Genomic DNA, 14,089 nt, shown 5'->3' with positions numbered 1-14,089 from the left:
ATGGTCTTTGTTAGAACAACAGAAGTCTGGGGTTGTGGTGGGCTGGCGGCCAGCATGGGCCATATTTACATATGAATGGGCGTGGCTCTGCTGCAGGAAACCTTCGTTTTTTTTTGCCACTTGCATTTCATTTCAATACTTTCACAGCACAAAATGTTATGCCTCCTTTGATTATCTTCCAACCACTGAAAAAATGTACAGACCATTCTTAGCTTGTGGGTCATAGGAAACCAATGGGCTGGGCCGGCGCCGTGGCTCACTAGGCTAATCCTCCGCCTTGTGGTGCCGGCACACCGGGTTCTAGTCCCGGTCGGGGCGCCAGATTCTGTCCTGGTTGCCCCTCTTCCAGTCCAGCTCTCTGCTGTGGCCCAGGAGTGCAGTGGAGGATGGCCCAAGTCCTTGGGCCCTGCATCCCATGGGAGACCAGGATAAGTACCTGGCTCCTGCCATCGGATCAGCATGGTGAGCCGGCCACAGCATGCCAGCCGCAGCAGCCATTGGAGGGTGAACCAATGGTAAAGGAGGACCTTTCTCTCTGTCTCTCTCTCTCTCTCACTGTCCACTCTGCCTGTCAAAAAAAGGAAAAAAAAAAAAGAAAAAAGAAAAAAGAAAAGAAAACCAATGGGCTGGGTTCAGCCCCAGTTCTCTGAGCCCAGTCTCAATAGTCTCCCAGAGGACCCCAGTGAGAGTGAGCGCTGGCTGTTTGCAGCAGTAGTCTATTCATTGGAGTGCCTTGGGCTGGCTTCCTGACCTTCCTGGCTCACTCCACCTGCTCCCCAGGGATTGCCTTCCTGATAAGCTAACTGCCCTCGGTGCCCATCTGGAGTCTGCTTGTGCTCTTTCACCTCTTCCCACAGGGAACTTCAGGGCAAGGCAACTCTAGTCACAGCTCTATGTCTGCCTTCCCCACCCTCTGCTCTGCCAGCCTAGCCTTGTCACCTCTGTCAACCTCTAAAACTCTTGGCTTCACAGTTCGCTGAGGATACTTCAGTGCACAAGAATGCCCTTCTCCAACACCACCGTGCTCTCATTCTGCTGGGGAAGGTAGAGGGTGAGCCCTCGATTATAGCACAGTGTGAGAACCAGCAATGGTAGCAGGTCACGGCAGGAGCCAGGAAACATTCGCATCGCGCTGTCACCCACAAGGAGAATCTGTCTGAACCTCATTTCTTCACCTGGAGAAAAGACAGTCAGCTCATCCCTTCTGGGGTTATTGGAGGCTGAGACAGACATCAAGTGTCGACCATGCTTTACAGCACAACTCCATAGGGTAGGTACTGAAAGACTGGAGGTGACCATTGTCATCAATAGACGGTGAGGGCTCACAGTGGAAGGACCAGCGAGCTCCAGCCCCAGCATGAGACAGGCAGACAGGTGTGTAGGGGGCAGGTCCCTGAGAAATGAGCAAGACGTGGGTGCCTGGGTGGAGAAGAGGAGCACCTCACAACAGAATACAGCAAGCAAAGTCGTTAGCCATGGACCCCTGACAGAGCAAAGTCAGACGACCAATCCGGCCTCCTATCTGTGCAACACAGGCTAAGGGAGAAGGTGGCGCAAAAGCAATGCATAGACATTTACTGAGTATGGATCCCCTGAGAAACTTCCTAGACTGCAGGCAGTGTCCTAAGGGCTAGCGATTCATCCCATTCAATTCGTACAATGGTGAGTAGATGGGAAGTCATACTGTCCCCAGTCTACAGGGAAGACAGCAAGCCTTCAGGTGGGTTCAGTTGCCAGCCTGGAGACTCCACTCATGGTCGGTCCAGTTGCAGAACTTCAGTTCTTACCCACTGTGCTTTGAGGATTCTGCAGCACATAGAAGAGAGCAAAGCCGGACGTGGGGTTTGGAGGAGGCACTCTGAAGGAACTGAAGTCTACAATGAGGTCCGAAGAAAGCAAGAAGCTATCCTTGGGAAGGCAGATGGAGAGGACTGCAGGCAAGAGCTTGTACTGAGTTCAAGGGCATGCAGGCAGGAGGACGAGACATGAAATCAGGTGAGAGACAGACTCATGAAAGACCCTAGAAACTATGTTGAGGAATCAGGACTTTGTCCCAAAGCAATAGAAAGCTTTTGAAGAGTTTTGAAGAACACAGGTTTCTTTCTTTCCATTTTAATTCTAAGACAGCTCTCTGGTGAATGAGGAGAACGGATTGGGGCCAGACTAGAGATAGGGACCCCAGTGTGATGGCTCTTGGACGCTGCCTGCAGTCTAGGAAGTTTCTCAGGGGATCCATGCTCAGTAAGCGTCTACGCACTGACATAGTTTTCCAGGCAGGGAGAGCTGGTATGTAGGAAAGGAAGTGTTGCCGGTCACGGAGGGGAGGGCGGTTGCTGCGTCGAGTCCCTTGGGTTCTTTTCCTCAGTTTGGTATAGAAATAAAAAGCGGGGAAACAACTTGCAAAGAGGCAGACACTTTCATTTGATTGACAAGCGACAGAGAAAGCATCTGGTTTGAGAGGAGAGCAGACGGAGCGTCCAAGAGGGACACTGGCTTTGAGGAAGTGTCACGGGTTTCTAAGGCATTGCTATCCGTTCATTGGGTCATCTCACTGGGGGGTGCCCATTGGCAGGGGGGTTCACGTACATACGTTGACTGGCTTGGGGCTCATGGGGACAGCGTGGATCTCCTGGAGACTGTCTCCTTAGCGGCTCAGACCCCCTCTTCTGCTGGCTCTGGGTGAAAAGATTGCAGCCACCCTGACGGTGTGATTTAAAGCCGTAAGGTCACACAAGATGGCCTGGATCTCCTGGAGCCGATCTGACAAATGTTTTGAAAGACGAAACATCACCCTCGCAAACATCTACTGTATTCATTGATCTCGGGGTCCCAGGCTTCAGGGGGAACCATGAAATCCTCCTCGCACTGCAACCTGACTGAAAGCCTCTGGGAGTGAATCTGCGTTTAAAAGAAGTCCGTGTTGCAAAGCTGAGGGAACGCAGAGCATGGAGGAGCTCACATAGACCCTGGTTAAATTTAATCTTTCCCGCAGAAAGGGACTGAGCTAAAATCCTCACAGTTTTGGGCAGGAAGCGAGCAAGAAGCAGGCAACACACAGCACAAAGGGAAGAGCTGAGCAAAGAACCACAGTGCTGCCGGGCAGCACCTGCACGCCTCGCTCCGCAGGGGGAGGGCTTCTTCCCAGGTGAGGACTTCCTCAAGGGGAGGGCGGAGCTCAAGGTTGGTCCCCGGATTTTGGCCCCCGGATGTGGAAAGGGGAGCATTTTCAAGCATAGAAATAAACGGAAGCACCCTACTTCGGACGGGTCCCAACCTGTCATGGGAGCGCATTAAACCAAAGAAAGGATCCTTAGAAGGCTGAAGCGGGAGCATGAATCGGACCCTTGGTCCGTTCTCCAGCCTCTGGAAGAACAGTCTCCATTCCTGGCCTAATGGGATCGACACACTGGGCAGCTCTTGTCCGAGGTAAATCAACGCACTGGACAGAGAAGCAATGTGCTAAAAACTTTTTCTGAGGGTCCCAGCAAGCCGCTTCAGGGACAATTCTTCAGTTTCCCTCTGTGCAGGAAAGGCAGGAGGAGAGTGGAAATAAAGGTCAAGGCCTCCTTTCTCGTTCACAAAAACAAACCAAGAGAGGATACTGACCTTGCCCAGTTAAAGTTCAAAACCGTGACTTTTCCTTAAAACAGCAGCCTTGCTGTGTCGGAAGCATCTGAGTCCAGCACAGGTTAGTATCCTGGCTGTGCCACTCGGGCTTCGACTATGAGTGACATACTAAGATGAGAAGAGACAGCTCCATCACCTTCGCTGCAGCTTCGCACCGGTCCTAACCTGGGAGGACACTGTGCTCAGGACAGCTGGATTGCGAAGTCTTCCCCTACTTCCGGAGCAGCGTCTGATGGTTGTGATCCACAGACCACCGCTGGGGCAGGTGCGTGGGCTGCATGGAGTCCAGGAAGTGCTGGCGCCAGCGGCTCGGGTGCTGCATGGGGGAGGGCTAAATCTCTTTTACTTCTACTTTTTCATTGAGCTTTTCCAAGTACCCTCGTATTTACTGAGTATGTACTACATGCCAGGCACTGTTTGAAGTGAGAGCAACTGCAGAAGTGTAATTCGAAGCTTGGGGATCTAGAGAATGAAGAATTACGCTGAGGATGTGAGAGTCTGGAATAAATAAGTGCGGCTGTCAAGTAAATGCGACTTCGCTTCAACTGAATGAAGAGTACTGTGGCCATATCTAGAACATCATCACAGCACCACTGTGCATGCTTATCGAGGAAAACAAATCTGTCACTTAAAGACAACTTTTGGAAGATGTACCAAGTGAAGAAACTGGTAAACAATTTTAAATGTCTCAGATCTCATCTCTGTTTTAAGATCAGGATCGCATGGCCAGGATGGTGGTGCTTCCATTTTCCAACAACCTCAAAACAAAAGTCCTGGGCAGGCACTCTGGCATAGCAGGTAAAGCCTCCGCCTGTGGTGCCAGCATCCCATATGGGCGCCAGTTCAAGTCCTGGCTGTTCCACTTCCGATCCAGCTCTCTGCTATGGCCTGGGAAAGCAGTACAAGATGGCCTAAGCCCTTGGGCCCCTGCACCCACATGGGAGACCCAGAAGAAGCTCCTGGCTCCTGGCTTCAGATCGACATAGCTCTGGCCATTGTGGCCAATTGGGGAGTGAACCATCGGATAGAAGACATCTCTCTCTCTCTTTGCCTCTCCTCTCTCTGTGTAACTCTTTCAAATAAATAAATTAATTTAAAAAAACCCACAAAAGTCCTGAACACACTGATTCTGTTCCTTAGAGAGGAGATTGGGCTAAAGGTGACAGCTTCTGTTAATTAAAAAAAGATAACTCATTTTTTTTCAGAGGCAGCAAGTCACAGAGACATACAGAGAACGTCCATCCAGTGGTTCATTCCCCAAATGTCTACAATGGCTGGCCCTTGGCTAGGCTGAAGCCAGGCCTAGAAATTCAGTCCAGTTCTCCCACATGAGTGGCAGGGACCCAAGTACTTGAGCCATCACTTGGCACTTTCTATAGTGTGTAGTGGCTGGAAGCTGGAATCAGGAACAGAGCTGGGACTATAATGAAGGCACTTTGGATGTAGGGATCACAATTGACACCTTAACCCCTGAGCCAAGCACCCAATAACATGAATAGCTCTGTGTGGGAACTGTAGTGTCTGGAGGAACAGAAGGGAGCTGTCCACTTTTCATAGCCAGAGCAACCTCAGAAAAGGACTTAAAATACTGACCTCTTGGAGCAGGCATTTGGCTAGGATACCAGTGGTTAGGATACCAGTTGGGATGCCCGTGTCCCACATTGGAGTGCTTGACTTTGATACCTGGCTTTGGATCTTGTTCCTGAGCTCAGCTTCCTGCTAGTGCAGACCCCAGAAGGCAGCAGCAATGGCCTAGGTAGTTGGGCTCCTGCCACCCACGGGAGACCTGGACTGAGTTCCTGGCTCCCAGCTTTGCTCTGGTCCAGCACTGACTCTTGGAAAGTGAACCAGTAAGTGGGAGTTCTATATCTATATCTGTATTGCTCTTCTTTCTCTCAGATTAGTAATTTTGTAAACAAAAATTATGGACTTTGCCCTGATGGGATGAGAATGTGCCCCCTTATCTCTCCTGGGACGTTTCCATGGAGATGAACTTCCTGACTTCCTCAGTCCTGAGAATAGGCAAGTGTTGCCCACACTCAAGCAGGAAGGACTCAGTTGTTTTGTTTTCTGCAAGGACTACAAGCATTATCTTCAATCTCAGTGGAAATCAGCTCTTTGTCCCATTCTATATATTTGTCTTATTGTCATTATTTCAAAGGGCCCACTTTTTTTTAACATTTATTTTATTTATTTGAAAGTCAGAGTTACAGAGAGAGGTAGAGACAGAGAGAGGTCTTCCATCTGCTGGTTCACTCCCCAGATGGTGGCAATGGCCAGAGCTGTGCTGATCCAAAGCCAGGAACCAGGAGCTTCTTCCAGGTCTCCCACGTGGGTGCAGGGGCTCAAGGACTTGAGCCATCTTCTACTGTTTCCCAGGCCATAGCAGAGAGCTGGATCGGAAGAGGAGCAACCGGGACTTGAACTGGTGCACATATGGGATGCCGGCGCTTCAGGCCAGGGCTTTAACCCACTGTGCCACAGCACCGGCCCCAGGGCCAACTTTCTAAGCCTGCAATATCAGTAACTTGTGTATTCAAATTGGAGGAGATAGCAACCAGGATTTCACCTGGGGCAGCAAGACAGAGGGCACACTTTGTGTGAGGTGGTCAGAAATGGAGTCAGTTTGACAAGAAGCACAGCTGGTAAGCTCATAGTTAATTTATCTATTACATCAGGTGGAAGACAACACAAAGCATCACCTGTTAGAAAACTTCATTAGATGCCAAAATTAAATAGCGAAGCTCCAGGATCATTCAAACCCTTCTTTGCTGCATCTTCTTTCAGTGAGCACAAAACTAAAAGGCAAATAGGAAGTATTAGAAAAACAAAGAATTATTTATGAAGGGCATAAGGGTTCTAAGGAACACGTTCTAGAAAGAGCAAATGTTCTCAGTTGGACAACAGTAATGGGAAACATTGTGACCCTAGTGCTTGTTGCAGTTGAAGTGACACTTGTGTATCCACTATCCTCCTTGATCCTCACTACCATCTCAAGGCTGTTCTGCGAGCTATCCCCTTACTCATTCTGGAGACAGAATCAAGGATCAGGCAGCTCTGGGAGTAATCAAAAGGCACATTCAAAATTAGTGATTTGAGGAGAGTTTACCAAAGGGGCCATTTTTAAATGCATGGGCAGGATTGGGGGAAGCAACATCAGAGAGCTGTTACCCTCTCTTGGTCTGAAGGTGCAAAGGGAAGAAGGTAGCAGAACCCAGGCTCCCTGATGGGAGCTGTCAGTGAGGGATGCAGCCATCCACAGCAATGTGGTTGGGAGTCTGTACCTTGCCCTCTCTCTTGGTGGCCTTCTGACCTGGGAAGCTCAGTTTCTTAGCTGAACCTAATCCAAAGCCAGACAGCCAGGGAGGTGGGTTGATGCCATCCTCACAGTCAGCCCCAGGCTCCTGGGACAGAGCAGGATGGAGCGGTGCAGAGGGCACTGGGGGACAAAGGGAGGGTCCCACAGAGGTGGGTTAGGGGGTTCACTTGAGGTTGAGACAGAAAGAAGGGTCTTTAGACTCATTTAAATGTTCTCTCTCTGTTGAGCAGAGGATTGAGTAGGAGTTCATCAGGGTGTGAATGTGGCAGAAGAAATTTCTCTTGCTTCAATTCTGTGAAGATGAAGATTACAATGGCTCATTGCGAAGGTGATGGTTCTAGTACAGTCTCGATGTGGTCATTTATGCCTCAAGAATCCTAAATGGAGAATGGCCTTGAGCATGTGATGAAGAGAATGAAGCACAGTGAATAGGCAGCTGCCCCATCATCTCTCAATCTGTCCTTTCTCGGTTTCCATTAAAAATTAGAACATCATGGTGATTAGAAGGAAGTTTAACTGTATGTGTTATTTTTATGGCCAGTAGAGGTGATAATCCTCTATCAGCTGGGCTTGCGTCTGAAGAATACAGAATACAGACTCTTAAGGCTTCCTGGGCATTTAAGGATGTAATGGGATCACAGTCAGCTGTCACGGTTCAGATCTCAACTTAATTGGGGAGGAGGACTTATTCTAAGTAAAATATTGGGAATCTGACTCCTTTTGGTTGATTTTTGAAAGCTAAAACTGAAACTTCATTCTTATTAAGTACATGGCATGTACTATAAATGACTTTTGTGCAATTCTTAGACCAGATCAAGAATGATCCTTGCTAATAGCTTTTGAAGTGTCTGTATATGGTCACTTAAACTCCTAGAGAAGGTAAAATTTGAGAAATGAGAATTTCCTCAATACAATTCAGAGTATTGGGGCACCTGTTTGAGTCCTGGCTGCTCCACTTCTGATTTAGCCTCCTGCTAATGTGTCTGGAAGATGGCCCATACTTGGGCCCCTGACACCTGTTTGGGAGACCTGGATGGAGTTCTGGACTCCTGGCTTTGACCTGATCTAGCCCTGGCCATTGCAGCCATTTGGGGAGTGGACCAGCAGGTGGAAGATAGATTCTCTCTCTCTCTCTCTCTCTTTCAAATAAAATTAAAAAAAAATCTTAAAAAACCCCTCAGGGTATCAACTTAGACATAAACTTTACTTGTGGAAAATATAGGAAACCATGAAACAGGAAGGGCTATTGCAGACTGGATCCATGACTCTTGGGAAATGGCTACACCATTGAAACAAAAAGATAAAACACGACATTGAAGGGATTCACTGGGGAATGAAGACCGTTTTGGAGATCCCCAGATCGCCTAGGTGGGCAAGCGAGGCTGGCGAGCTGTGATGGTGGGACCTGCTACTTTAGCTGTGACGTCTCAGCATGTCACTGAGCTGATCCTGGCTTTGTTCTTACCTGTCAAATGAGGAACATAATTGCCTTTTTCTTTATCCTTCTGAAGATCAAATGAGAACACGGGTGTGAGAGTGTCATGTAAATAGTTTTAGGCCTACAAAAGTAAGGTATTATTTTTGCTTAATTCAAAGCATTTTCTCAGAAGGTGTAGAAATATACCATGTACACTGCATTCTGAAATACTTAAATCCTCGTGCTTACTGGTATGGGTACAGTTCCAGGGTTCTCTTGAGTAGCTTTCTTTCTCTCCCTTCTTCCTTCCTTCCTTCCTTCCTTCCTTCCTTCCTTGCTTCCTTCCTTCCTTCCTTCCTTCCTTCCTTTTTAAAGGTTAATTTTATTTATTTGAAAGACAGTTACAGAGAGAGGTAGAGATAGAGACAGAGAGGTCTTCCATCCTCTGGTTCACTCTCCAGGTGGCCGCAACGGCTGGAGCCCTGCCGATCTGAAGCCAGGAGCCAGGAGTTTCTTCTGGATCTCCCATGTGGGTGCAGGGGTCCAAAGATTTGGTCCATCTTCTACTGCTTTCTCAGGCTATAACAGAGAGCTGGATTGGAAGTGAAGCAGTCCGGACTAGAACTGGCACCCATATGGTATGCCCGTACTTCAGGCCAGGACTTTAACCCACAGTGCCACAGCACCGGCCCCCTTGAGTAGGTTTCTTATAACCCTATATGGCTTAGACATATGATTCTGGAGGCTGCTATTGTGGTTTAATGGGTTAAGTTGCCGCCTATGATGCTGCCATCTCACATGGGCACTGGTTCAAATCCTGGCTGTTCCACCTCCAATCCAGTTCCCCGCTAATGCACCTGAGAGAGTAGCAGAGGATGGCCCAAATGATTGGGCTCCTGCACCCATGTGGGAGACCTGAATGAAGCTCCTAGCTTCCACCTGGCCCATCCCCAGTTGTTGTGGACACTGGGGAGTAAACCAGCAGATGGAAGACCTCTCTCAGTGTCTCTCCTTCTCTCTTTCTACAACTCTTTCAAATAAGTAAAACAAACATTAAAAAAGAAATATGATTTTTGCATTAAATATACATTCTTCTTAAGTGGAAAACAAGCAGAGGTTTATTGTCAACCAACCACTAGGCTTTGGGTGCCATATTGGGAGCTAGGATAGATGCCCAACTTCATTCTCGGACGAGGAAGGAGTAAGGAGCCAGAGTACCCCAGAGAGGCTGTTTGTACCCAGAGGAGGAAAAACGTGGACCTGTAGAAATGACTCTAGACCCATCTAGTTGGGCCCAGAGCTGGGATTCTGGATGGAGAATGGGCAGCCTTCACAGTGGGTGTGGCCAAGCAGGGTGAACTTGGACATGCAGCCTTTAGCCACCCTTCCGCTGCAGACTGCCCTGCTTTCTAGACGGACATCCAGTTGGTCTGTTGCTCTCAGAACTAATCCCCCACTTGCCCTGCCTGGTGCCTGAGGGCAATGTCCAACCCTCCTTCCCCAGACAGAACCTCCTGAGATTCATACAGCCCCTGGCCTACCTAGCTCTCAGCCATTTACTGGGAGCTGCCATAATCCTGCTTTTTAAATTTCAGCTTTGTTATGATCATTTTTAAGGTTTTATTTTGTTTTTAATTGACACGTAAGAATTGTACAGGGAACAGCATTGTGGCATAGAAGGTAACGCCTCCACATGTAATGCCAGCATCCCATAGGGTTGCTGGTTTGTGTCCCAGCTACTCCACTTCCAATCCACTTCCCTGATAATGGCCTGGGAAAGTGACTTTGGCCCCTGCCACCCACATGGAGACCCAGATGAAGCTCCTGCTTTCTGGCTGTGGCCTGGCCCAGCGCTGGCCGCTGTGGCCATCGGGGGAGTCAACCAGCAAATAGAAGATCTGTCTCTCTGTCTCTCCCTCTCTCTCTAAAATTCTGACTTTCAAATAAATAAATCTTTTAAAAAAGGAATTGTTCATATTTGTAGGACATAGTATAATGTTTCATGTGTACATTGTGTATTAGCATGACATCACTTTTTTAAAAAAAAGATTTATTTATTGATTTGAAAGGCAGAGAGGCAGAGAGAAAGGTCTTCCATCCACTGGTTCACTCCCCAGAAGGCTGCAATGGCCAGAGCTGCGCCAATCTGAAGCCAGGAGCCTTGAGCTTCTTCCGGGTTTCTCACGTAGGTGCAGGGGCCCAAGGACTTGGGCCATCTTGTACTACTTTCCGAGGCCATAGCAGAGAGCTGGATAGGAAGTGGCACAGCCAGGACTCGAACTGTTGCCCATATGGGATGCCAGCACTGTAAGCATTGGCTTTACCCACTACGCCACAGTGCCAGACCCTCACTTCTTTTTTTTTTTTTTTTTTTTTGACAGGCAGAGTGGACAGTGAGAGACAGAGAGAAAGGTCTTCCTTTTGCCGTTGGTTCACCCTCCAATGGCCACCGTGGCCGGCGCACCGCGCTGATCTGATGGCAGGAGCCAGGTACTTCTCCTGGTCTCCCATGGAGTGCAGGACCCAAGTACTTGGGCCATCCTCCACTGCACTCCCGGGCCACAGCAGAGAGCTGGCCTGGAAGAGGGGCAACTGGGACAGAATCCGGCGCCCCGACCGGGACTAGAACCTGGTGTGCCGGTGCCGCAAGGTGGAGGATTAGCCTAGTGAGCCGCGGCGCCGGCCCCTCACTTCTAACATTTGTCATTTCCTTGTGGTGAGAATGTTCAGAACCTGTCTTCTGGTGATTGAAGTTAGCCTATTGTGCTAAAAAGCTGTCCCAGAGATGAGCCTCTGGGAAGGCTCAGGCTGGATTCTTCCCTTGTCAGGTCAAGTCTTGACCCAAACACTCCAAGGTTCCCAGATGCCTGACTCACCCTATTCACCCATACTTAGGCTTTGCCCTCACATTGGGCAAAGTCAGCAGAAATGGGAGGTTTGAGCCTGTGCAGGGAGGATATGGGGGTGCAGGGCACAACTTTGCACCTGCCTTCTTCCTTTAGGCACGGGACAGCAGCAACCCGGGAGGTGGGCAGGGCAGGGCCAGGAAGCTGACCTCCCAAGAAAACCAACTCTGTTCTGTATAAAAGTTTTACAAATTTTAAGGTTTTAGGTTGCACTCCCTCACACTAGTGTTGGTAATTTTTTTTAAGATTTATTTTTATTTTATTTGAAAGACAGAGTTACAGAGAGAGGTAGAGACAGAGAAAGCAGTCTTCCATCTACTGGTTCACTCCCCAGATGGCCGCAACGGCCGGAGCTGAGCCAGTTTGAAGCCAGGAACTTCTTCTGGGTCTCCCACGTGGGTGCAGGGGCCCAAGGACTTGGGCCATCCTGTACTGCTTTCCCAGGCCATAGCAGAGAGCTGGATCGGAAGAGGAGCAGCCAGGACTAGAACCGGTGCCTATTGGGATGCCAGAGCTTCAGACCAGGGCATTAACCCGCTGCGCCACAGCACTGGCCCCAGTGCTGGTAATTTAACCTAAGATTTAAAAGGCTTGTTCAAGTGCAATAGTGTACTTTGCCTGTGAATGTTATTAATCTAGTATCATATATATTTTAAAAAATTATGTATTTATTTGAGAGGCAGAGAGACAGACTGAATGAACTTCCATCCACTGATCACTCCCTAAATGCCTGCAATGACTGGGGCTGGACCAGGCTGAAGTAGAGAGCAAGGAACTCAGTCCAGGTGTACCATGTGGGTGGCAGGAACCCAATTACTTGGAACACCACCTGCGGCTTCCCAGGGTCTGCATTAGCAGGAAGCTGAAACCAGGAGCCGGAGCTGAGCATCAAACCCAGGCATTCCGATGAGTCTTAGATGCACACGACCCTCCCTTCTCAGACAGATGCTTTGCCATCAGTGCTGCACACAAAGCACCTGCACACAGGTGCGTGATGCCTTCTTCACCCTGGGGCCCCCTTGGAACTGTGGTGCCATCACTAATCACTTCTGCTACACTAATCGCTGTTGTCATCAGTACTCATCTTTACCCAAAAGCAGAGTGAGAATGAAAAACAGACATGAGGGGATGCACTGGGGCGCAGTGGGTTAAGCTGCCACTTGCAACACTGGTACCGAGTATCTGAGTTCTGGTTCGAGTCCCAGTTGCTCCACTTCTGATCCAGCTCCTTGTTAACGCATCTAGGAAGGCAATAGCAGAAGGTCCAAGTACTTGGGCTCCCCCCACCCACCTGGGAGACCAAGATGGAGTTCCAGGCTCCTGGCCCAGCCCTGGCCATTGCGGTTATCTTGGGACTGAACCAGAGGATGGAAGATTTTTCTGTCTTTCCATCTCTCCCTGTCATTCTGCCTTTGAAATAAGTAAATAAATAAGTAAATCTTAACAAAAATTGGACATAAGACTCTGAGACGTGACAGAGTGAGGATTAGGGGATACTTGGCATTGTTGTTGGTTGGAATACAGTCAACAAGTAAAGAGATCATGTAACAAATGAAAGCAAGGCTTCTCCTGGAACCCAGACACTGAAAATACTAATACTCTTGTCCTGTCATGCAGCTGAATTAGGTTTTTAACAAACATTGCCTCAGAAAGAGATCTTCCAGCAAACTAACTTATAAGCCTGCTGTAAATTCATGCCTAATATAACGTCTCTTTCCTGCAAAGAACAATAAAATGATTCAGTTGATGAGCACATAGAGAATGAATAGGAGTTTGGCATTAATGTGAACTACAAACAAAGTCCTAAAATTAATGTGTGGTGAGAGACTGGTCTTTATGACAGCACATAAGAAAATGCACCCATAATAAATTTGCTCAAAGGATAAATGACTTTTTTTCTGCTGATAGCCCATCTGGCTGTCACCTTGAAATGAATATTTATTAAGGGAATCAAATAAAAGCATTTTAAGTCTACTGAAGAAATGTGTTTAAACACATGTGATGACATAAATATAATAATAGATGATGAGATAGACTAAAGTTTTAAAATAATAGAATAAATCATATTCTTCAGGAAGAATTTATAGAAAATGTGTATAAAAACCTATGATTTTAATTTTTTGTATCAGAATAAACTTATATCCCCCCCCCAAAGATTTACTTATTTATTTGAAATGAAGAGTGAAGGAGAGAGAGACGGAGAGATGGAAAGAGAGATCTTCCATCCGTTGGTTCACTCCCCAAATGGCCACAATGGCCAGGCCAAAGCCAGAAACCTGGAACTCATCTGGGTTTCCCACGTGGATACAGGGACCCAAGGACTTTGCCACGGTCTGCCACTTTCTCAGGCACATTAGCAGGAAGCTGGATTGGAAGTGGAGTAGCCAGGTCTCCAGCTGGCACTCCCATCAGGAATGATGGCATTGCAAGCAGTAGCTTAGCTCACCTGTGCCACAATGCCAGCCTTGAATTACCTTTCAATTCTACCCCCGCCCCCCAACACACTGTACTCCCCTCCCCCACCATGGACTTTGTGAACAGTGCCCTCATGTGTTTTGGGCATTTAATAGTTTTTTTTTTTTTTAAGATTTATTTATTTATTTGAAAAGCAGTTACAGAGAGGCAGAGAGAGAGAGAGAAAGAGAGAGAGAGTCTTCCATCTGCTGGTTTACTCCCCAAATGGCCACAACCACAGGAGCTGGGCAGATCCAAAGCCAGGAGCCAGGAGCTTCTTCCAGGTCTCCCACAGGAGTGCAGGGGCCCAAGGACTTGGGTCATCTTCTACTGCTTTCCCAGGCCATAGCAGAGAGCTGGATCTGA

This window comes from Oryctolagus cuniculus, chromosome 10 (genome assembly GCF_051225735.1).
Source record: "Oryctolagus cuniculus isolate XC-2025 breed Fujian yellow rabbit chromosome 10, ASM5122573v1, whole genome shotgun sequence".
NCBI classification, from domain to species: domain Eukaryota; kingdom Metazoa; phylum Chordata; class Mammalia; order Lagomorpha; family Leporidae; genus Oryctolagus; species Oryctolagus cuniculus.
Note: the sequence above shows the minus strand (reverse complement) of the source record.